At 51.7% G+C, this 24406-nt stretch overlaps 1 pseudogene; it reads left to right on the top strand.

Moving 5' to 3' along the window:
* The first annotated feature begins 20269 nt into the window (after nt 1-20269).
* On the top strand, nt 20270-22836 carry LOC125530204 (L-type lectin-domain containing receptor kinase IX.2-like; annotated as a pseudogene).
* The last annotated feature ends 1570 nt before the right edge of the window (nt 22837-24406 follow it).

The following is a 24406-nucleotide window of genomic DNA, read 5'->3' as shown; positions in this document are numbered from 1 at the left end:
GCAAAAAGCTCCTGAAACCTTGTTCGCCCCTCCCTCATGTTGATCTAGTGTTGGGTTGCCTGCGTTGCTCCCGTTATGTTGTTTTGGTTTCGCTTAAAACTAGAGGTTACCTTATTTTATTTTATTTTATTTTATTTTTGTTATATCTTTTGATAATTATAATGAAACCCGATCACCTTTTTTGGATCGAATAGAGACAAAAAATCATGTTATGGTAAAAAAAAGGTCTTCATCATGTTTAATTCCGTGAATCTAGCTAGCGGGTTTGGTCTGGTGTCCCTTCTAGTTGTTTGCAACCAATGCAAGTTTCTTATACATTATATTCCCCCTTCTATAAAAACTAGCATATATGCCCGTGCGTTGCAACAGAAAAAATTGATGTTTTGTGCAAGCATAATGTCCCACAACACCGGAATCGCTATGAAGAACATGTTGCAACTTAACATTCTTCAACAAAATGAACATAAAAAATTGGATGCAATTTAGCCACGTCCATATTTTCTTTGCCGGGCATAATCTCTCACTAATTCCATTTAAGTATAATCCTTTCATTAATTACCATGACGTGCTTATCCTTTTAGTCGGGAATCAAATCCTTTCGTTTTTAATTTAGTAGCTCCACCACATTGAAGCCTACGGATCATTCCTTTTAATTATTCTACCTTTTTACCTCAAATCCATCCTTTAATTAGCCCCATCTATTTGAATATTCTATTTATTAAGCTCATAATCTTTCTTTTAATTATTCCACGGGTTTTACCCATAATTTTTTCTTTAATTAGCTACATTCGTTTAAATATTCTATTTAAGCCCACAATCTTTCCTTTAATTAGCTCATTTGCTTAATTAGTTCACCCTAAACATGACGACCGCTCTCCTTTGTTTTAACTGTCTGTCGGTTGATTCCTGGGGCCGCTCATATATTTACCGGTGAGAATTATTGTAAAAGAGCGAAGTGAGATTAGAACACATGAAAGATGCATAGCTCGTTGGTTGTTACAACATAGATCCAGATAGGAGGTCCTCTGTTTAATTCCCACAATGTTGATTTATTTTGACACAATAATTTTTCGCAGTCTCTATGAAAGCCCATAGACGACCCATCAACGTACAAGTACCTGGCCCAGATATTTTGCACGGTCTCTATAGAAGCCCATAGAAGGCCCATCAACATACAAGTACCTGGCCTAGATGGCTTAGCTTGTGATTAGCTTGTGCTCAAACAAAACGAAATCAACGAAAAGGACCGAACCAAACCAAGAATACCTATTCCCTTTAATAGTAGGTATAGATATGGTATATGCCATTGACATACTCTCTGTCTCTCATCTACCACCTGCTGGCGTCGCCGTCAGTCCGCCTTGTCTCCGGTGGCCATAGGGCCATGGCAGCGGATCTGCTCGGATCTGGTCGTCGTTCATCTACGTTCGTGTGTCTTCAGGTTGGATCCTTCCAATCTACGCTACTCTTCATTTTGGCGGCGGTTGTTGTTCTGATGCGCCGGTCCTATGAGGTCTTAGTACGACGACTTCCCGACTGTCTACTCCAAAAAGGTTTGCCCGGCTCCGGCGGGGGGGGGGGGGGGGGGGGGATGATGGGGACATGCCTTCGGCTCGCTCCAGTGCTTGTAGTCGTCGGTAGGTGGTCTACGGATTTGGATGTAATTTTTCTTATTTTGGGTTTTTGTTGTATTGGCATGATTAAAGATGAATAGTTCAAAAGTTATTTCGTAAAAAAGACATACTCTATCAAAAAAAAGTCATGGTCATGCCAAGTTGGACCAACAGGATGAAGACCTAGGAATAAGACTAACGTAGAGGATGTGTTCGGTGTACAGTGCTAAGCTAGTTGGGTTTATTAGTTAGGGCATCTCCAGCCGCCCCCCCAGGATGCCCCCCATGACCACTTTTTGGACGCCGGCGTCTAATTTTTCTCCCAGTCGGGACCCCAAGACCTGAAAAGGCGCCGGATTTGGCCGAAATTACGCCCGGCGGTACCAACCCAAACCCAAAAAGCCGGGGCGCAGCTGGGGGTGCCGGCGCTCTTTTTTGCATGCAAAGCCCCCACATGTCGGCCTCTCTCCTCACTCTCTCTTTCCTCTTTTCCTCTCAGCCTCTCTCCTCTCTCTCATCTTTTCCTCGCGAACGGCGTCGGAGTCCGCGCGGCCCGTCTGCGCCACCGCCTTGCTGGCGGAGCTGAGCCAGCGGCGCCGGCCATGGGCAGCCCCGGCACCGGGCACACCGCCCCGAGCGTCCCCGGCACCGGGCGCGCCGGCCACGGGCGGCCACGAGCGCGGAGGCCATGGGCGTCCCCGGCACCGGGCGCGCCAGCCACAGGCGGCCCCGAGCGTCCCCGGCACCGGGCGCGCCGGCCACGGGCGGCCCCGGCACCGGGCGCACCGGCCCCGAGCGTGCCAACCACGACCGTCTCCCTCGTCTCGCTCGTCTCCCTCGTCGACGCCGTCTCCCTCGTCTTCCCCGCCGCCGCGTCCTTGGTCTCCTTGGTCCTTCCCGCGGCTGTGGCCGCCATCTCACTCGCGCTCCCTGCACGCTGCCAAAGACGCCGTCCTAGGCTGCTGGGCTCGTGCATATCCCGCCTGGCCGCGGCGAGCTCGTCGGGCTCGCCTGATCGCGGAGTAGCAAAGCAGCCAAGCAGCCAAGCAGCATTATCTCACGTAGCAGCAGAAGCAGGGACACGGGCACGCGTGTAGCAGGCAGTAGCAGTTGGCTCGCGGGGGCATGGCCAGGGGCGCACGATCGCGCGGGCGCGGAGCTCCGGCCATGGCGCCCGAAGCGCTGCAGGGGTCGAGGCAGCCGAGGAGGGTCGGGGGCGAGCAGATCGACGGGACTTGCAGAGGCGCCCGAGGTTGAAGAAGGATCGTCCGATCCCGTTGATGGCGAGGCGAGAAGCGAAGGGTAGGAGGCGGAGCGCGGAGGGGAAGGAGAGCGTGGCGGCAAGGAAGAGCAGCAGCGGGGCCAGCACGCCTCGTCGCCTCGTGTGCTGCCTGGGGGGGAGGGAACGACTGGAAGAAATTTCAGCCCCAAAGTAAAATTCTCGCCGGCAGCCCCCCAAGAGGCGAAAAAATGCCTCCTGGGGGGGCCAACGGCTGGAGATGCCCTTACTCCTAGCTAGGAATAAGTACATGTAGAATAGATATGTGTGCATGCATGGTAGGCTAGGGAGAGAATTTATAGCACACAGGTCGAGGGGCATGCGGATCTTGCGCCGTTGATTTTCGTCTAAGATTCACAAAATGAGTTATGTATAGATATAATTCATTTTTTGTTTCTGTGTGTAATGCATTCGTATATCTTACAGATATGGAAGGTTCTTGAGCGGAACAAGAGACTGCCCCCTCCCGCGGCTCCCGCAACGCGCCCCGCGCACGTGTCTCGGGAGATCCAGATCCGCCGCCGACGGCCAGCTCCCTCCCCCGCCCCCTCCTCCTCGCCGCTGCCGGAGGGCGTCCACCGGGCGAAGCCCATGCGGCGATGGCAGCGGCGGGGCCTCTCTCCTCCCTCCCCTGCTCGGGATCCCGGCGGCGCGGGTTAGCCGGCCGTGGGGGAGCTAGATCCGCGGCGGGGACGCACGGATTCTGCAGCAGCGGTGCTGGGAGGCGGTGGTGTGGCTCTGCGGCGGCGGTGGTGGGGGCTAGGTCCGGCGAGGTCGATCTGGTCCCCTCGGGGCTGCGGGTGTCACTGGTGGCGGCGGCCACGGTTGGAGAGGGCGCTGCTCCCACGTCTGGGGGTGGCGCTGGCGCTGCGGTGCGCTGGTCTTGGCCGTGCTGGGCGGCGAGGCGGTGGCGGCCATGGATCTCGATCTGAAGTTGGAGGCTTTCACCGGCGCTTGTCCTCCTTGACCGGCCGAGATGTGGGCGTCCTCCTGGCATCCTGTTCGGTGGCGGGGCGCTGGGTGTGGGCACTAGGTCAGGGGAAACCCTTGGCCGGCGATGCCGGTCACGATGTTGGCGACGCTCGTGGCGCCGTTGTCCCTCTGGTGGGCAACATCGAGACCTACTCCATGCCCTTCGCCTCCTGGTCTCGGGCGAAAGCCTACAATCTCTGGATTGGGGCGGCGATGGCGCGTCAGTGTCATGTACTTCTTGAAGGCGCCGTCTTGGGTGATCAGCGGTCTAGGATTTGGCGTGGTGTTAGTCTGCTTCTTCAGTAGGGTTCATGTCCGACAGCTGCGGTGGGATTCTGGGTCTTGGCCGGAGACGGTGGCGATGTATGGGTGTCTTTCAGAGGTGAGGTTGCCAGGGCGGTCGCCCTCTCCTCGGCAACTGGTTCACCGGTCCAAGCGTGCTCGGGGGTGAGCTGCTTTGCCTGCTGATGGGTCGATGTCCTTCGATCTAGGACGAGAGGGCGGGGGTGCCCTCTTCAGCGGCAGATTAGGATGGTGAACCGAGTGGCCCTGGGAGGCGACAAAGCATGGCTCTCCTCCAGCGATGATTAGCTCCCTTGTCGCGGGCGTGTCCATGTCATGATCTGTAACCGTCGTGGGCTCCGAAGTACTTTTGGGTTCTTCGGAGCTCGTTAGCTCTTCCGTAGTGCTTTGTATCCGTGTTGAGTGTATTTTCTGTTTCCTGTTGTCCTGTTGGTTGTAAGGTGTGGCATTGCTTTATATATAAAGCGGGGCGAAAGCCTTTTTCGGTATCTTACCGATATACCTATTAGTGTGGGGTTTGATACCTATTCCACGGGGTCTCTTAATAATGAGAAATGGAATGAAGATACAAATATAGAACGGATAAGAAAAGAAAATGATTCATTATGTCATTGCTATGCTATTTTTCTTAGTTTATGTTTGTTCTTATCTTCCTGTCCCTCAAAAAAGAACATCCATATTTAAGCATCATTTCTGACGGGGAGAGGGGAGATATGATCTTCTATCCTTACAGATTGAAGGCCTTCGAAGATAACACATGCAACAGTATATTTGGTGCAAAAGGGTACATACTCGGTCTAAAGGGTTCATTGCCTTTGTTGGGTGCAAGCAAAGTATTTGTTTGTGTGCATGTACTGATAATCTTGTGACTATCAAGAACAAGGGGAGTGACGACCCCATTGTCTTTGTTGGGTGCAAGCAAATTATTTGTTTGTGCGCAGGTACTGCTAACGTTGTTAACTTCGTGACTCCTACTAGTTCGATAAACCTTGGTTCTTAATTGAGGAAAAATACTATCTACTACTGTGCTACATCACCTTCCCTCTTCGTGGAAATCCAACAACTCCATTGTAAATAGCAATAACCCTAAATCCTAAACTAAATATAGTGATAATATAGGCAAAAAGTAAAAGTACTAAGCCTACACCCTAAATCCTAAACCCTAAACCATATACTATAATACTTAAACCTTAAACCCGAAGACGAACTCTAAATACTAAACAATAAGTGTAATTATAAAATATGAAACTCTTAGAGCTAAAAATCAAGAATTGTAAATTTTGACCCAAATTGTAAATTCTAAATGGTAACGCTAACATAAATTGTCAAATGTAAAAAACATACAATTCAGACACATGAAAAGACATATGTTAATGGAAGTACAACATATGTGCAATTTACATTCATGTAATAGCACTTCATAATTATTTGGCTGTGACCTCCTCCACTGCCTCCTCCCGCCTGCTGACTCATCTTTGTAACCCCCTACATCGTCACCGTTGACGTCTGATTCGTGTCAAATATATCTATAATTTTTGATTGTTTCATGCTATTATATTATCATTTTTATATGCTTTTTATATCAATTAATATTATTTTTATGGACTAACCTATTAATTTAATTCCCAGTGTCAGTTCTTATTTTCTGCTTGTTCTTTATTTCTTCATCAATTCCCATTCTCGGGCTGAATTACCAAGGCCCTCTAAGGAAGAGATACGGAGGAGTTATGGCATCTCCAACGCTGATCTGCAAATGAACACGATATTTATCCGAAAATCGATCCGGACCGGTGTCCCGACACTGATATGGGAGCCTACCATCCAACTCTATACCTCAAATCCGAGTCAAACAACAACGTTCCGCCAAATAGCTAACACGGTTAGTACTGCCTTCTGCCAAACATATGCGTATACGGTTGCGGATTATTATTCCAAATCGGTGTATATGTACGTATGTCCATTCTAAATAAAGAAAAGAGAGCCAAACCTTCCGCCAAACAAGTTTACTATATGGTTATTTCAGTGATTTTGTCTTTTTTGTAGAGAGCTCCTCAAATGTTATTTGACCATCAAATTTTGCAAGCCCCCATAACATTTGTTGATGATCATTTCCACAAAGTTTCAGATTTTTTCGAAATGTTTTGATATGTTTTTTTGGATGGGTGCACCGTGGGTGCATCGAGAGTGGGTGTAGAAAAACCACTCTGTATATGTACTATATCATGTTGCACCATTCTTTGGGCTGAAGCTAGCTAGTATGTATGTATTTGGAAAAAGAAAACAGAGCCTGCTAGCTTCCGCCATTTTAGCTACACCTTCCGCCATTGCTCATACACATCTTCCGCCATTTGGTGCATGGAGAGAGAGAAAGAGGAGAGAGGAGAGGGCGCAGTGTGTGGGTACGTGGCGGCTGTTGGTTCGTCATATGAATGCCTGGACTCCAGGAAATCCCTTTGTTAGTTTGCGGAAAAAGGGATGTTCGGACCAGCCCGCCGACGAATTGTTCGGACGCTTGCGGGAGGTTCGAGGGTCTGCTTTAGAGATGCCCTTATCCCTGTCAATTCTCTTCCCCTTCCCTCTACAACTCCTTTACCCCCAACCATAGGTATTTTTAGCCTCATATTCTCTCAATTCCTATTCCCTACTGTTCGACGCCATTTTGGCGGATTTTTGTTATGAAATATTAAAAAAAATGATGTCAGTATGTATGCGCAAGAATGAATATGACCAAGAATAATATGTTGATATTCATCAGAGAGGGTCATCAAGACCACGGAGCAGTGATTATTTATGTCCACACATACTTGATCTAATCAATCTGATTACCTAGCACCTAGTTTGTACATAGGCATGCAAAGAGTTATGCATGGGCACATCTCACGTATAAGTTATTGATTACGATGGAAATCCTATGCGTGCATGTAGCTAGCTCGTTGAACGTGACGAGTTAGTTGGCTTGACTATCCACGAAAGCTGATCAGGCCAGGTCCCTACGTGTCAGCCGTGACCGTGTCGGTGTGTAGGTCTAGCTGCTGCAATGCACGCACAGGGGATAAGCTTCAGAGGAGATAATGCATCTTTATCTTGTCATCTCTCCACGAGATCAGGAGCCCCGGTTCAACAACTCTGGAGCGAGACTTATCCCTTCTGGCCATACACCTGCCTATATAAGAAGCAGCCACCACGAGTCAAGGGGGACTCCCGGGGGACGCGCCCACGGCGGCAGCGTCGAGCAGATGGACGGAGGAGCCTACAGAGGAGCCCCCACTGCGCCCTCGGTGATGAAAAAAGGAAGCCAAAAGGCCACGCCAGGGAGGACCATGCGCTCGGATGACGCGCCGGCGTCCACTGCACCGTAGACGTGCTACGACGACGACGACGACGCACGCCCGCCGGCAAGCCCGGCGGAGCCTTCTTCCATGCGCGCTGCCGCACACTCCATCAACCCAAGCAAGCACACGCACGCGACGCCAAGACTCAAGACTAACCGTGCACATTGATTCATCTCTCTATTCTTCTTTTATCTTCTTCATCATGCAAATCGCAGATTCAAAGATCGACAGCCAAGCGAGCACTCGGCCAAGAAAGAGGCGGCACCCAGGAGAGCGTGCGCCCATGGTGGCAGCCGACCGCGCCCTCGCACAAGCAGGCCACATGTAGATGAAGCAGCAGCGACAACTACGACCCACACGAGAAGGGCGCTCACACCGGCGGTAATGCCCCGACCGGCCGGGGACGACACTGATCGTGTCTGCGAGGCTAGGAAGTTGCGCCGGCGGTGGTGGCGCACACCTGGCCATTTTGTGTTATGTCCAAGTCGTATGGTGCTCTTCTTTTTCTGCCCATATGATACGTATGTTTTTTTTCTCTCTTAATGCCCAGGCGCCATGGAGACCCACACACGAGGACTCGAACGGGGCGAACACACCCGGCCGTTAGGCCGTCCACACACGCGCCGCCGCAGGGCTGCGCACGGGGAGGCGCACACAGATGGGCTAGCCGCCAGGCCGCTCTCACGAACGCGGCTGCCGCCGGCGGGCTACACACCGGAGAGGGGCGGAGATACACGGCCGCGCGGCCGCCAGGCTGCACGCACACATAGGGCCAGTTCTTTTCAGCGATTCTCCCAGAATCGCCCCCTCCCCAGCTTCTCCCAGAATCACCACTCCATAACTTTTTTACAATCCTATCTAGTTAAGGTCTAATTAGCTAGGATTGTAAAAAATATATAGAGTGGCGATTCTGGTAGAAGCTGGGGAGGGGGGCGATTCTGGTAGAATCGCCCAAAAGAACTGGCCCATAAGGCTGGCCGCAAGGCCGCTCGCACGCACACACGGACACCTATAGATCGATTGTGCTATGTCTTTCTTTCATATTTCCTCACAAGCAATCTCTTCCACCGCATTCACAAGGTGATGGTAAGATCGGTAAGAAAAGGTATATACTTTCTTGTATTTTTCTTGTCCATCGATGAACAGGTGACATGCTGGAGACGAACAGGTCCTGCAATGGAAAGCGATAATATTATGAGCACGACATCGAGCCTTATATGGCCATGTTCGTCGAGATGGGAAATATACCATCTCGCGCCCATTTTTACAGGTCATGTGGAGGGTCTGCCCTTGTGATGAAAGATGAACAGGTCTTACGTGCGGCAACCCCGCCGAGAGAAAAGCCGATGAGATCGAACATGGCATGGGAGCCCATACGGCCATGCCGGTAGATGAAATAGAAACCACGTCCTTAGGGGAGGAGAGCCAGGAGACGCGTCGGCATCGGCGGCGTCGAGAAGCTCCCAGCAGAGACACATATGGGGCGCTCATAGGGAAGCGGTCACACAGAGGCAGCGACAGAGGCCGCGGGCACCCCGGCGACAGACCATGCGCTGCGCCTCGGTGCACTTGTAGGCCGCAGACAATGGGCCGGTGTCCGCGATGACGAGGACGTCCGCCGGCGAGGCGTTCTCGCCACATGCTACAATCAACCCAAGCATCCTTCTTTGTTAACGACATGTATAATTAATCTTCTCACTTTTCCTTTCTTTTCATCTCTCGTTTCAGTGAGGAGCGACGATGGAGAGTGCGCCCCAGGGAAGGGAGAGGACCAGGAGGAGATGCGCCCCTGGCGGCAGCATCGGCAAGATCGGGACGTAGATGGCGCGTCCACGGCGGTGGCGAGTACGGACGGCGGTGGCGAGTACTGGCACCGCCGGAGATGACTGTACCGAAACAGCAAACTGCACCGACACCGCCGGAGATCGTCTATACCAAGCCTTTCATTTTCAGGTGTCATGTTCTTGGCTGGAGATGACTCGGGAGCTGCCGGAGCTCGCCAACGACGCAGCCCAACCGCTAGCCCTAACGCTGTTCTAACATGGCAGTCTACAGGTCCGCGGCGAACAGCTTACGATGCACAGGTCACAACGAACAGGTCACCGGTGCACAGGTCCATGGCGTTCCGATCGCGGTGCACAGGTTTGGTTTCTTGCTTCCCGGATGTGACGGCGGGGCGGAGCCGGAGCTCGGTGATGACGCGGCCCGGGACTCGCTTTCCCCTTCACGGCGTACAGATCTTTGGTCGAACCAAAGTTTGCAGCGACATAATACAAGACCGGTCCCTCCTTCGAGAGGTGCACCTACCGTGGCGAACAGGTCCATGGCGTTCTGATCACGGTGCACAGGTTTGGTGTCTTGCTTCTCGGATGTGACGGCGGGGCGGAGCTGGAGCTCAATGATAACGCGGCCCCGGACTCGCTTCCCCCTTCACGGAGTACAGATCTTTGGTTGAACCAAAGTTTGCAGCGACACAGTACAAGACCGGTCACTCCTTCGAGAGGTGCACCTACCATGGAGAACAGGTCCTTGGCGTACAGGTCCACGGCGTTGCCGGCGTACAGGTCACCCTTTGGCCTAGCACCAGCCCAAGGCAACGCGGCCTCTACAACGCTACCTTTGTCTTGGCGGACCGCCTAATACTTGGCGTCTAGCAAAGACGAGGCGCCAACCACCCCAGCCACGCCATTGTGAGCATGCGTCAGTTTTTACACTGACGCCGGTCTCCCCAAACCATTACTCCCGCAAGGTGTACCCCCTTGCACACCCCGATGAAGTAACCGGCCGTCGAGAAGTCTAAGCCAAGCGCGACCCATGCCACGCCGACAACAAATATTCCAACGCTGCCAAGACCGACGAGGCACGACGGTCTGAGGTCTACATCGACGAGCTCGCATTTTCGTCATCTTCAACCAATGCCGCCACCCGGCGACACTCGAATCTACTCCGACTTCTACATCAACACACTCCCCCAACCCCGTCCAAGCTCCAACGAGGCGAAGCCACTTCACCGACATGTCTCCTTCCGATGAAGCTATCCATATCTTGCCGGGCACCGACAAGGCGAAGGCAAGACACACCGTGTCTAACACCGACGAGGCGGACACCACCAGGCCGGGCACCGACGAGGCGAAGGCCGACCATCTGTCTGAGCTGACGAGGCCAGACATCTTCATCATCGGACATCGACAAGCCGGAGGGATGTGACTAAGCATCGCTGGAGCGATGGACGTACCGCTCCACTCTTCTATTCCACCACATCATCACCATCATCTACACCGAGCACATGGAGAAGACGAGACTTGAAGACGACGACCATTGCAGCAGCTTAATCGGAGGTGCTCCGCGACTTTGACTCGCGGATGTAATTAATCGGGAGCCTTCCGAGGCCCCGTGAACCAGAACCTCACATCGCCCAAGTCATATCGGCCGCGCTAGCAGGCCATGGAGCGCTTATGTAATGGAAGCTTGTAATTTTGTTTCTCAAATGAGAGATTAATAAAGTGCAAGTTTACCTATCTTTTATTTCTGTACTTAGTACACTGGCACGCCCGCATATTTATTTCCCCTGGCGCGTAGAGAGATAATAACACAATAACCATCATTGTTTGTTATTACTTTTTGTGTCAAACAAAATGGCACGCCCAGTGGGACCTGGTTCTCCTCCCATCTTTGCTGCCCAACAATGGTCGTCGAATTCGTCTTCTGGCTCTTCTCCAACTTACAAGATGGTGTGGATATTTCTCAACTCGGGTTATTCTTCCCGATGCCCTATCTCTTATGGAGGCTTCAATTAACCCATTTGTGATCCAACTTGGGTTACTATTATATGGAGAACCGTTGGTGCAATTTCAATATGTCCCGATCACAGGTTTCCTCCAATATTGCGCGGCCATGGCAAGAAGGCGCCACAGTTCGCTTCAAGTACCCAAGATATTGCATTTATCTTGGAGGCATTCTTGATGGCTGAACAAATCATCCATGTATCATCGTTGGCTTTGGCAACCTCGACCTCACGCCCAATGTGCTGGGGGCATTTCTTGAGGTGGCCACTACATGTGAAGGCGCTTCATTAACCTTGACTATAAGCTCCAGTCGGCGAAGCCTATATAAAATGAGATGATCTTTCATGTGTAACGAAGTCATCCTCAACACACTCTCAATAGTAGCCAACCTGATGGGCCCATCTCCTCCACCCAACTGGTGCCTTGACGTGATGGCGAAAAGTTGAGCGAACATCTTCACCAGGCGCAGGTTCAACTTGAAGAGCTATGGCAGATAGCCTTCTCATATTGCATTTTATTTTCAATTCACACCTCATCCATCAAATTTCTTTCACATGTTTGCATGATTGGAGGCAATTTCGAGCATAAATACTGGCTTTCCTCACAATTCCACGCTAGTGCTCCAGTAATTGGCTACCCGAGGGCTTGTTGACGGGCGGCACAATGTGCCATGTTGCAGGTGAAGCGGCTCCCACACCCATAATGCACCACACGTGCCAAGTGTATGCTTCTGGAGGTAGTAAATAAGACTACTTGGGCACTTCTGTTATCAGACCCCGCGCCCATCATGTTTCCCGGCATGTCTCAGGTTCACAGAAGCTCACGTCCCAGGGAAGACTATAGGAAAAGATCATTAAAGGGCTACCTGACCCAACACAAGTTGGGTTCGGTGTGTAGCCACATGGCAACCCTGGGTCGTGCCACCAAAAGCCCCAGATAAAGTGCCAGAGGGTTTTCTTAGTACACATAGATGAATGGTTGTCTTCCAAGTTCTGAAGGTGGGCCCCCGAGCAAGTGTGGGAAGTGATCCCTGAAGAAGTGCAAGCAAAGCTCCAAAGTGAAAAAAAATACTCATGAAGTCCAGGGTAATGCAGCCAGCCCATGCAAGCAATCATCACAATAGAGGAAACCTCAAATTCCAAGAAGCAATAAAAAAAGTCCCAAAAATGCCAAGAAGCAAATCCGGCAATCTTGAGCGGTAGGGGAACCACTGGAAAGAAGGCGGAAGATAGCCATTCACCACCCCTCATTAATGCATGAAGAAAAAATAGCCAAGCTGTTATCCCAAAACCATCACCCTTACCAACCTCACCTAAGTCTCTGGGTTCTTGAGGCATTGCGCGGGGGGCATGATCAAGCTGTGGGGTTTCTCGATACCATGATGGGCTAGGGTATGCTTTTCTACTGCCTGTCAGAGGCATCTCTGAAGCACAGTGTCCCCATACACTTAAGCTAAAGCTTATTCAGTTCTTAACTTGCAACCGTCATGGTCGTTTCGACGGTCCCCGATGATAAGCCCTTTGGTAGACTTTATTGATGACACATTATAGCTGGTGATTGTCAGGAGGGCCAACATCTTCATCAAATCTAAGAAATACTTCATTTTTTATAACATTGCATTCCATAAATATGCTTGCATGCACTCTTTTGTTCATCGTCAGTGCAGCCATCACTAGTTAATGGTGCACACGTTGAGCCTGCGCCGACAGGATGGCTACTTGGACAGCAACAAAACTGCATCATGATAATGCGACATTTGATTGTCTACCCCAATATACGGCAGACACTGGGGGCAGCGAACCCGTGTGTCCACAATGTCGTCGACAACATATTCCATCAACATTGGGGGCAATTGCATCAGCCATCCACGTCGTCGCCGACGGCGTCTTGGCTTCACCAACCTGCTCCATCGACATTGGGGGTTAACACTCATGTGTCCACAGGGTCGTCGATGACATCCCGACATAGAGCTTTCTACACCAACACATGCCATCAGCACTGGGGGCAGCGAACCCGTGTGTCCGTGACATCGCCGACGACATCTCGGCACCGAATCATCTACACCAACAAACTTCACCAACACTGGGGGGCAGCAACCCCAGTGCGTCCACTATGTCGCTGATGATATTCCGGCGTACTATTGATCTGCATCAACATATGTTGTTAACACTGGTAGCAGCAACACCCGTGTGTCTACAACACCGCCGCGGCACTCCGGCACCCGTATCTTCAACAACAACGACGCGAGCCGATGTCTATTCCGACACTCTCTATTATGGTCGTGCCGATGGCATTCCGGTGTAGAATCTTTTTTCCCTCGACCACAACGTCTTGCTGTTGCCTCAATGATTACGAGGTGACCCACCAATGGCTTTATGGTGGCTCATCTACATCAACGCGTCAACTTCACGGGAGCAGTGTAACGCGCCAGTGCGGCCAGCGTGAATCTGTGAAACCCTTCAGTTAAGTCGGCTAGCACCACGTTAGCTTTGGTCGCGACTAGACTGATAAATTTTCTTGCTGTTGCCTCAATGATTACGAGGTGACCCACCAATGGCTTTATGGTGGCTCATCTACATCAACGCGTCAACTTCACGGGAGCAGTGCAACGCGCCAGTGCGGCCAGCGTGAATCTGTGAAACCCTTCAGTTAAGTCGGCTGGCACCACGTTAGCTTTGGTCGCGACTAGACTGATAAATTTTCTTCAACGCAAAGCATGGTATTTCGCTGCCGAATGAAGATGCTGTAAAGTTGTCTTGTTGGCTAGCACCATAGCTGTTACATGGTCGCAACAAGCTTCCTCATCAAATACATGTGTGGATGAATTAGTTTGCAGTATTCTCCACACACGACATCAACATGATCCTTCTCCAAGCTGTGGGATCAACCTCCTTGACCAATGTTTGGTGTACCTCCTATGCCTGCTAAATGTTGAGGGTTGTTGGAAGCGCCAATACGCACGGCTGCGTTAGGAGACCCATTGCCATTGTGGTCGCCAAGATCGCGCCACACGCTACAAGGCTGTGAAGTGAAGAACCTTGGATGCATGTGTACATGGCCATTGTACGCAGGTGCTCCTCAGTTTTTTTCTCTCACATCTAAAAGCTGAGGAAGGGTTGTAACGTGCACGTACGCTCGTATGAAAAAGCATGCATGTTCTAACTTCGTTGATCATGGTAGCGAACTCAAGATAATGCAGCCGATATGAGCGACGCTAAGTTATCATAAGTACTATAAGTACGTGTGGGGGGGCTCCCGTGCACCATGATCGTCCCAGCTATCGCCAAGCCAGCGCACTTGCTCAAGCGGGCAACGCGGCATCAATGTTCTCCTTCCTTGTGCTAACGAAGAGATACATGTACGTGTGTCTATGAGAAGCGAGCTAGGAAAAGCTGGAGATGTGCATGTGCGTGTATCCCGATGGTTATCTACCTTGTAGCTGCTCCAACACACCTCATGTTCTTTTGCCCTGATGATGGAACAGGTAGCTAGGAAGAAGCATTGAGGAGGATTGATCATTGTCCATTGCACTACTGCATATTTACATGCCATTCCTTCTCTGGTTCTCCCTCAGAGAGCTAGTAAAAATACAGTGGGTGAGACTCCATTATGATGCATACTTGTGGCGTCTTTTACCCGGTGCTACGAGAGCGAGTAAAAAAAATGCTCAGGAGAGACGTTGATGGCCAAGTGAATTGTTGACCTGATGTTCTCGCAAACAACAACTCCGTGCCATAAGAACTCTCGGATGAGCTGATGCGGGGCGTTTGTCTTAATCTTTCAAGCCCAACAAACAAAGAGCCGGTTCTGTACTAGCTCTGGAGGGGCTGCAGTGAGCATCACAAAGCGCAGCTAGCGGAGTTGGCATGCCACTGGCGTGCAACGAATTTGAAGATATCCGGCTGTTCTAAATAGACATCGCAAAATTTTCAATGTCCGGGTAGCCTATGGCACCAGGATTTTTCTTCTGTTACGGCGGCTGCATGGTTTTAATGCGCCCTTTCGTCGAATTGAATTTCACCAACCTGAGTCCGGTTCGCTTCGCGCTCGAACTCGACTCGGTGGGGGGCATTTGTTCGACGCCATTTTGGCGGATTTTTGTTATGAAATATAAAAAAAATGGTGTCAATATGTATGCGCAAGAATGAATATGACCAAGAATAATATGTTGATATTCATCAGAGAGGGTCATCAAGACCACGGAGCAGTGATTATTTATGTCCACACATACTTGATCTAATCAACCTGATTACGTAGCACCTAGTTTGTACGTAGGCATGCAAAGAGTTATGCATGGGCACATCTCACGTACAAGTTATGATTACGATGGAAATCCTATGCGTGCATGTAGCTAGCTCGTTGAACGTGACGAGTTAGTTGGCTTGACTATCCACGAAAGCTGATCAGGCCAGGTCCCTACGTGTCAGCCGTGACCGTGTCGGTGTGTAGGTCTAGCTGCTGCAATGCACGCACAGGGGATAAGCTTCAGAGGAGATAATGCATCTTTATCTTGTCATCTCTCCACGAGATCAGGAGCCCCGGTTCAACAACTCTGGAGCGAGACTTATCCCTTCTGGCCACATACCTGCCTATATAAGAAGCAGCCACCACGAGTCAAGGGGGACTCCCGGGGGGACGCGCCCACGGCGGCAGCGTCGAGCAGATGGACGGAGGAGCCTGCAGAGGAGCCCCCACTGCGCCCTCGGTGATGAAAAAAGGAAGCCAAAAGGCCACGCCAGGGAGGACCATGCGCTTGGATGACGCGCCGGCGTCCACTGCACCGTAGATGTGCTGCGACCACGATGACGACGACGCACGCCCGCCGGCAAGCCCGGCGGAGCCTTCTTCCATGCGCGCTGCCGCACACTCCATCAACCCAAGCAAGCACACGCATGCGACGCCAAGACTCAAGACTAACCGTGCACATTGATTCGTCTCTATTCTTCTTTCATCTTCTTCATCATGCAGATCATTTTGTGTTATGTCCAAGTCGTATGGTGCTCTTCTTTTTCTACCCATATGATATGTATGTTTTTTTTCTCTCTTGATGCCCAGGCGCCATGGAGACCCACACACGAGGACTCGAACGGGGCGAACACACCCGGCCGTCAGGCCGTTCACACACGCGCCGCCGCAGGGCTGCGCACGGGGAGGCGCACACAGATGGGCTGGCCGCCGGGCCGCTCTCACGCACGCGGCTGCCGCCGGCGGGCTACACACCGGAGAGGGGCGGAGATACACGGCCGCGCGGCCCCAGGCTGCACGCACACATGAGGCTGGCCGCAAGGCCGCTCGCACGCGCACAAACACACGGACACCTATAGATCGATTGTGCTATGTCTTTCTTCATATTTTCTCACAAGCAATCTCTTCCACCGCATTCACAAGGTGATGGTAAGATCGATAAGAAAAGGTATATACTTTCTTGTATTTTTTTTGTCCATCGATGAACAGGTGACATGCTGGAGACGAACAGGTCTTGCAATGGAAAGCGATAATATTATGAGCACGACATCGAGCCTTATATGGCCATGTTCGTCGAGATGAGAAATATACCATCTCGTGCCCATTTTTACAGGTCATGTGGAGGGTCTACCCTTGTGATGAAAGATGAACAGGTCTTACATGTGGCAACCCCGCCGAGAGAAAAGCCGATGAGATCGAACATGGCATGGGAGCCCATACAGCCATGCCGGTAGATGAAATAGAAACCACGTCCTTAGGGGAGGAGAGCCAGGAGACGCGTCGTCATCGGCGGCGTCGAGAAGCTCCCAGCAGAGACACATACGGGGCGCTCATAGGGAAGCGGTCACACAGAGGCAGCGACAGAGGCCGCGGGCACCCCGGCGATAGACCATGCGCCGCGCCTCGGTGCACTTGTAGGCCGCAGACCATGGGCCGGTGTCCGCGATGACGAGGACGTCCGCCGGCGAGGCGTTCTCGCCACACGCTACAATCAACCCAAGCATCCTTCTTTGTTAACGACATGTATAATTAATCTTCTCACTTTTCCTTTCTTTTCATCTCTCGTTTCAGTGAGGAGCGACGATGGAGAGCGCGCCTCAGGGAAGGGAGAGGACTAGGAGGAGATGCGCCCCTGGCAGCAGCATCGGCAAGATCGGGACGTAGATGGCGCGTCCACGACGGTGGCGAGTACGGACGGCGGTGGCGAGTACTGGCACCGTCGGAGATGACTGCACCGAAACAGCAAACTGCACCGACACCGCCGGAGATCGTCTATACCAAGCCTTTCATTTTCAGGTGTCATGTTCTTGGCTGGAGATGACTCGGGAGCTGCCGGAGCTCGCCAACGACGCAGCCCAACCGCTAGCCCTAACGCTGTTCTAACATGGCAGTCTACAGGTCCGCGGCGAACAGGTTACGATGCACAGGTCACAACGAACAGGTCACCGGTGCACAGGTCCATGGCGTTCCGATCGCGGTGCACAGGTTTGGTTTCTTGCTTCCCGGATGTGACGGCGGGGCGGAGCCGGAGCTCGGTGATGACGCAGCCCGGGACTCGCTTCCCCCTTCACGGCATACAGATCTTTGGTCGAACCAAAGTTTTCACCGACATAATACAAGACCAGTCCCTCCTTCGAGAGGTGCACCTACCGTGGCGAACAGGTCCATGGCGTTCCGATCGCGATGCACAGATTTGGTGTCTTGCTTCCCGGATGTGACGGCGGGGCGGAGCCAGAGCTCGGTGATGACGCGGCCCCGGACTCGCTTCCCCCTTCACGGCGTACAGATCTTTGGTCGAACCAAAGTTTGCAGCGACACAGTACAAGACCGGTCATTCCTTCGAGAGGTGCACCTACCGTGGAGAACAGGTCCTTGGCGTACAGGTCCACGGCGTTGCCGGCGTACAGGTCACCCTTTGGCCTAGCACCAGCCCAAGGCAACGCGGCCTCTACAACGCTACCTTTGTCTTGGCGGACCGCCTAATACTTGGCGTCTAGCAAAGACGAGGCGCCAACCACCCCAGCCACGCCATTGTGAGCGTGCGTCAGTTTTTACACTGACGCCGGTCTCCCCAAACCATTACTCCCGCAAGGTGTACCCCCTTGCACACCCTGATGAAGTAACCGGCCATCGAGAAGTCTAAGCCAAGCGCGACCCATGCCACGCCGACAACAAATATTCCAACGCTGCCAAGACCGACGAGGCACGACGGTCTGAGGTCTACATCGACGAGCTCGCATTTTCGTCATCTTCAAGCAACGCCGCCACCCGGCGACACTCGAATCTACTCCGACTTCTACATCAACACACTTCCCCAACCCCGTCCAAGCTCCGACGAGGCGAAGCCACTTCACCGGCATGTCTCCTTCCGATGAAGCTATCCATATCTTGTCGGGCACCGACGAGGCGAAGGCAAGACACACCGTGTCTAACACCGACGAGGCGGACACCACCAGGCTGGGCACCGACGAGGCGAAGGCCGACCATCTGTCTGAGCTGACGAGGCCAGACATCTTCATCATCGGACATCGACAAGCCGGAGGGATGTGACTAAGCATCGCTGGAGCGATGGACGTACCGCTCCACTCTTCTATTCCACCACATCATCACCATCATCTACACCGAGCACATGGAGAAGACGAGACTTGAAGACGACGACCATTGCAGCAGCTTAATCGGAGGTGCTCCGCGACTTTGACTCGCGGATGTAATTAATCGGGAGCCTTCCGAGGCCCCGTGAACCAGAACCTCACATCGCCCAAGTCATATCGGCCGCGCTAGCAGGCCATGGAGCGCTTATGTAATGGAAGCTTGTAATTTTGTTTCTCAAATGAGAGATTAATAAAGTGCAAGTTTACCTATCTTTTATTTCTGTACTTAGTACACTGTCACGCCCGCATATTTATTTCCCCTGGCGCGTAGAGAGATAATAACACAATAACCATCGTTGTTTGTTATTACTTTTTGTGTCAAACACCTACTTTATTTTTTCATAACTAAACAGACAGGGAATAGTCATGGGATTTGAGACTTTGATCAACTCCCACCTTTAGCTACACATGCTCCTAGGGCGTGTTTGGTTGTCATATGCGAATTTGCCTGCATTGCATGCTTGGCCTGGTTGAGCCTGACTGAGCAAAAACAGGCAAAAAACCAACATCTGAACATTGTTTGGCAGCCCACATCTAGGCTTCTTGCATTAGGGGGTCAATTTTGGCATGCTGTTTGGTGTCCTGCTCTGGCTCGGCACATGCAACTACACAATGTTTGGTTGTGTGTACGGGATATGATTAAGAGTTAATAGCTACATATAACACATAGAGTTACACAATGCCATGACGACTGCGGTGGACGGTGGTGGCGACGACATAAGCAACTAGTTCGCCACGCCGCCATCGAACGCGGCGCCGCTGCCAACGTCCACTGCGTCTGACAATGGCGCGGCAAACTAGTTGCTTGCGTCGTCTCCATAGAGAAAGTCCGCATGAAGGGACGAATAGAAAGGCGCCGAGGCAGATGACAGAGAAGAAAAATTGCAGTGTGCGCCCCATGGCAGCGTGAGTGTAGTAGGACGAGGAAGAGGAGGCCGAAAGGAACGACGTCAGGGACGGCATCCGTGTAGTAGGGCACCGCGAGGAGGCCGAAAGGAACGACGTCGTGGACAACACCAGTGTATACTAGCTCGCATCGCATTGGCATACTCTCGTGTAAGGGGGCTATCATGTGCGCTTGATGTGGGTCAACTCAGACTGGCTGGCTGAAACTGCTGATTTGGCAGTTCCTAGCAAACTTGACTAGAAGCTACTTTAAACATCATGCGATGCGGGCCAAACTGTGGACACAGAACATCTTATGTATTTTGTTCCCACGCAAGTCTGGTTGGGCAGGGCAATCAAACACCCCCTAGCACATCTATTAAAGCGGGACGTGGTCACGTGGCTAGAATAGTGAGTAGCCCGGAGGTGGTGGATCCATGAGCGAGCGGGCCTAGCCAAAAGTTAGACTACTCGAGTGGCTGGAATTATGGTGGTCGTCTCGCCTGCAACCTCACGTCTCGGCATCATCCTCGCCGGCTGCTTGTTCTCTTTCCTCCTATCCCACGATCATGTCGTCATTGCCCACGGGGCAACCGCCTCACCGGCGCCGCCGCTTTCCTTCAGCTTCGACTTCGCAAACACCTCCGACTACAGTTTACAAGACCTCCGGTTCGAGGGCGACGCCGCCCTGAACGGCGACCTGGTCGACCTCACCTGCAACTCCGTAGAGTCCAAGGAGAACTATTACTGCAAGGGCCGGATGTCGTACAACCACCCGATTCCCTTGTACGACAAGAGCACCGGCGAAGTGGCCAGCTTCGCCACAACCTTCATCTTCGCCATCCACTTGATACCCAACAGGACCAAGAAGGGGGACGGCCTGACCTTCTTCCTCTCCACCTACCCGTCAAGATTACCGCCGGAGTCGTCCAGCAATCTCCTTGGCCTCATCAGCAGTAGCGACACTAGCGCCGTCGGCGAAGACCGGTTCGTCGCCGTTGAGTTCGACACTTACAGCAACCCATGGGATCCCACGGGAGCCTCCGATCACATCGGCATCGACCTCAGCTCCGTCACCTCGGTGAGCACCACCAGGTTGCCCAGCTACAGCCTCAATGGCACCATGACGGCGACCATCACTTTTGTCAACACCACCCGGACGCTGGAGGCCATCCTGCACTTTGATTATTCCAATCATTCTCTTGCCGCCGCTCGGGTGAAGACGCAGTTGCCTGATCCTCTCGATGCCTTGCTCCCGCCGGTGGTGGCGGTTGGGTTCTCTGCGGCCACCGGTGGAAACACTGAGCTGCATCAGATACACTCTTGGTCATTCAACTCAACTATGGCACCGAGAGCCAGAGGTACGTACGGATTTTCCGAATTTCCAGAAATACTGCTAGTTACTACTAGTAAAACAAAAGCAGCTAGCATATCATAGACGAATGTCATGTTTCAGTATATACACATGTATACATGGAATTTCGGGTACTTATCACCTACAGAAACACATACAGAAACACCTACGGAAACACCTACATGGGCTAACAATGTCCAACCAGAGCAAGGCCAAGTGCACGCTACCAAAGGTAGGGAACCAGCTTCAACATATATTGATCCTATATTTCTCGTGTCTTTTTCTGAAAGTGCCCTGTATCGGCGATGTCATCGCAGCTTGCAGACGAGATATCCAGGCTTAATTTTGCATTGCTTTCCTTCAACAGGTCGTGACAATTCATTGATCATCGGAGGAGCCGTCGTTGTTGCGTTGGCCCTGGTGGTGATAATTTGGTCAATCCTATCATGGTGTAGGTGGACACGCACGCGCGATACCTTTGGGACCGGAACTCGTCTTAAACGATTCGAGTACCGCGAAGTGTCCACCGCCACCGACGGATTCTCCGACAAGAAGAAGATCGGAGCCGGTGGCTTCGGCGTGGTATACAGTGGGAGCCTCAAGGCCGACCAACCGGTGGCCGTGAAGAAGATCCTCAAGGACTCGAGGGGAGAATTCAAGGACTTCCTCGCAGAGCTGGACGCGGAGGTAACGTGGTCAGGCTCGAAGGCTGGTGCTGCAGCATAAACAATTTCATGTTTTGGTGCTTGCACAGACAGAACGTCAAGCTCTTCCTCGTCTATGAACTTGTGCCTAATGGCAACCTCCACGAGCACCTGCACGAAAGGCCTGAAGTACTGTCATGGGCAAGGAGGTATGGCCGGCCCGGAGACATACTTAGTATTCTCTCTGTTTCAAAATACTTATCGTAGTTTTAGTTCAACTTTCGTTTCATTTTTTTTCCTTCAGTTGTAGTAACATGCATGGGTCCATGGTATGATTGCATGTCTATATCAATATCAGGGTTCGAGTGCATGCATGGTTGCTGTTGTCGCTCCTATATATCTTCTGTTTTTGTCTTTCAAAAAAAGAAAACTCTTTGATAAAATCGTATGTCGTGGAACCCAACAAAATGTTATGTGCTGTGTGTGGAAAAATATTGCAGGTACAAAATAGTAAAGGGCATAGGGTCCGCTCTTCATTACCTCCACCACCTATGCAAGCCATGCATCTTGCACAGAGATATCAAACCAAGCCACATACTCCTGGACCATGATTTCAATGCCAAGCTTGGCGACTTTGGGCTGTCGAGGGTCGCCCAATACGACGACGACACATCACTGATTACGGCAGTGGCCGTTGGGACCGCGGACTACATGGATCCACTGTGCAAGAAACATGGACAGGTCAAGCTGCGCCCTAGCTCCGACGTCTACAGCTTTGGGATCGTCCTGCTAGAGATATTGCATGGAGAAAATAACCCGGACCTTCTCCGGAAGCTCCATAGAGATCAGCCAGAAACATTTGTGAGTGATGCTGCCGACAAGAAGCTGGATGGCCAGTTTGACAAGATAGAGATGGAGCGCGTGATTGTCCTCGCCCTCCAGTGTTGTGACCTATATGAGAGCCAACGGCCTTCAATGGCTGCTGCAATGCTATTCCTGGAGAACGGCGGAGAGTTGCCCCCTGCTACACCCGATCGATCAACGCCACCATAGCTAGTACTGCTCCTGCCTAGCTAGCTAGGGAGCTCTCCTCGACAACTTTGATTTTAGTAGTCGATCGTCTCGTCACTTTGAGTATCATTTCGGCCCCTGGAGGGTCTGTAATGTGCAAGTACACTTTGGTGTCTTCTTTTCTCACAAAAACTATGGTTGTGATTTGGAACTTAATCTGTGTTGTTGTGTTTCCACCTTGGAGTTCATTGTGATGTTTCTATCAACAACTAGCAATGCAGCCCATGCACATGAGTGGATAACGTCTTAATCGTCTATTTTTTCTGTTGAGAATTTTGTTCATGTGCTTGGGACAAAATTTGCACTGCTAGGATTTCAGGTGGGTTAGGAGGTGAAAAACATGGACGCACAAAACTTTTGCCTCATGCTGAAATTCGCTTACATGTTCCTGCATCCACCAAGCTTAATTAATTGCCTTGGAAAGACCTGATCTTGCATCACTTACCTCTACATATCCATCTAGGGAAGAATAATTGTCAGTGACTTTCTTTTGGCTTGTCTGGCTAAAACCTGAATCGCTTGCTGTAGTCTTTCCCGCACTCTTGTTCAGCCACACCCAACCAAATGCCATGGTGGCAACAATCATGCAGGATGGGCTCAAACTTGGTCTTCGTAATCGTCTAACCTCAATTGATGCACATGAACTAGTCTCCTTGAGTTTTTTGCCGCAGGAATGTGTGCTCTCCACTGCCACAGCCCACAGACCAACTGAGACTACTGAACGGTGACACCTCTACTAGAGGAGACTACTATGCAGTATGCACTATCCACACAGCTAGCAGACCCACAACTCGGCATCATTTGGGAATCAAGTGTGCCAAACAAAGTGGAGTAAATTTTTTGGCTGGCTCTTCTCCCCTCGACAGACTAAACACCACAGTAAACTTGCACCGCAAGAACATTTTGCCAACTGCAGCGTGCCCACCTTGTTCCAGCTGCCTCAAAGATCGACAACACCTGTTCTTTACTTGCCCGACCGCTCGACGCATCTGGCGTGCCATCTCCATCCGGCCCAAGTTCAACCCAATGAGCGGCCTCTGGAATTCATGCATGCCCTTGGACATGCCATCTACCATCAATAACAACCTCGTTCTGCTTATTATCTTATCATCATGCTTTGAAGATCAACAACCTCTGGAATTCATGGATGCCCTTGGACAAGCGTTGCAAAATTTGAAATTTATTCAGGTTATTGGAGCTTGAGAAGAGATGAGGCCCTCGCGCACTCCTCCTCCTCCGCTCGCTTCGCCACGCCTCGTCACGACGCGCCGCGCCGCGCCGCGGGTTGCGGGATTGAGCCGAGCCGAGCTCACTCCTATGCGCTTCTTTTTGCCGGTCAGAAACGGAGAGTCTTTGACAGGTGGGGCCAGACATCGGATCGTGGGCTACCGACTTGGACGTGGGTTCAGCCCACGTCTCTCCACGCGCAGCCGCACATATATATGTGGGGCGCTGCCAACCCTAGCCGCCAAAAAACAGAACGCATCTCCGCCTCCACGCCCGCGTCGTTCCTCTGCTGCTGCTGCCGCCGGCGACTCCGTCCCGTACACCG

Source organism: Triticum urartu, chromosome 7A (genome assembly GCF_056163025.1).
Source record: "Triticum urartu cultivar PI428250 chromosome 7A, HENAU_Tu73, whole genome shotgun sequence".
In the NCBI taxonomy this organism is placed as follows: Eukaryota; Viridiplantae; Streptophyta; class Magnoliopsida; order Poales; family Poaceae; genus Triticum; species Triticum urartu.
Note: the sequence above shows the minus strand (reverse complement) of the source record. Positions and strands in the feature narration are given on the sequence as shown.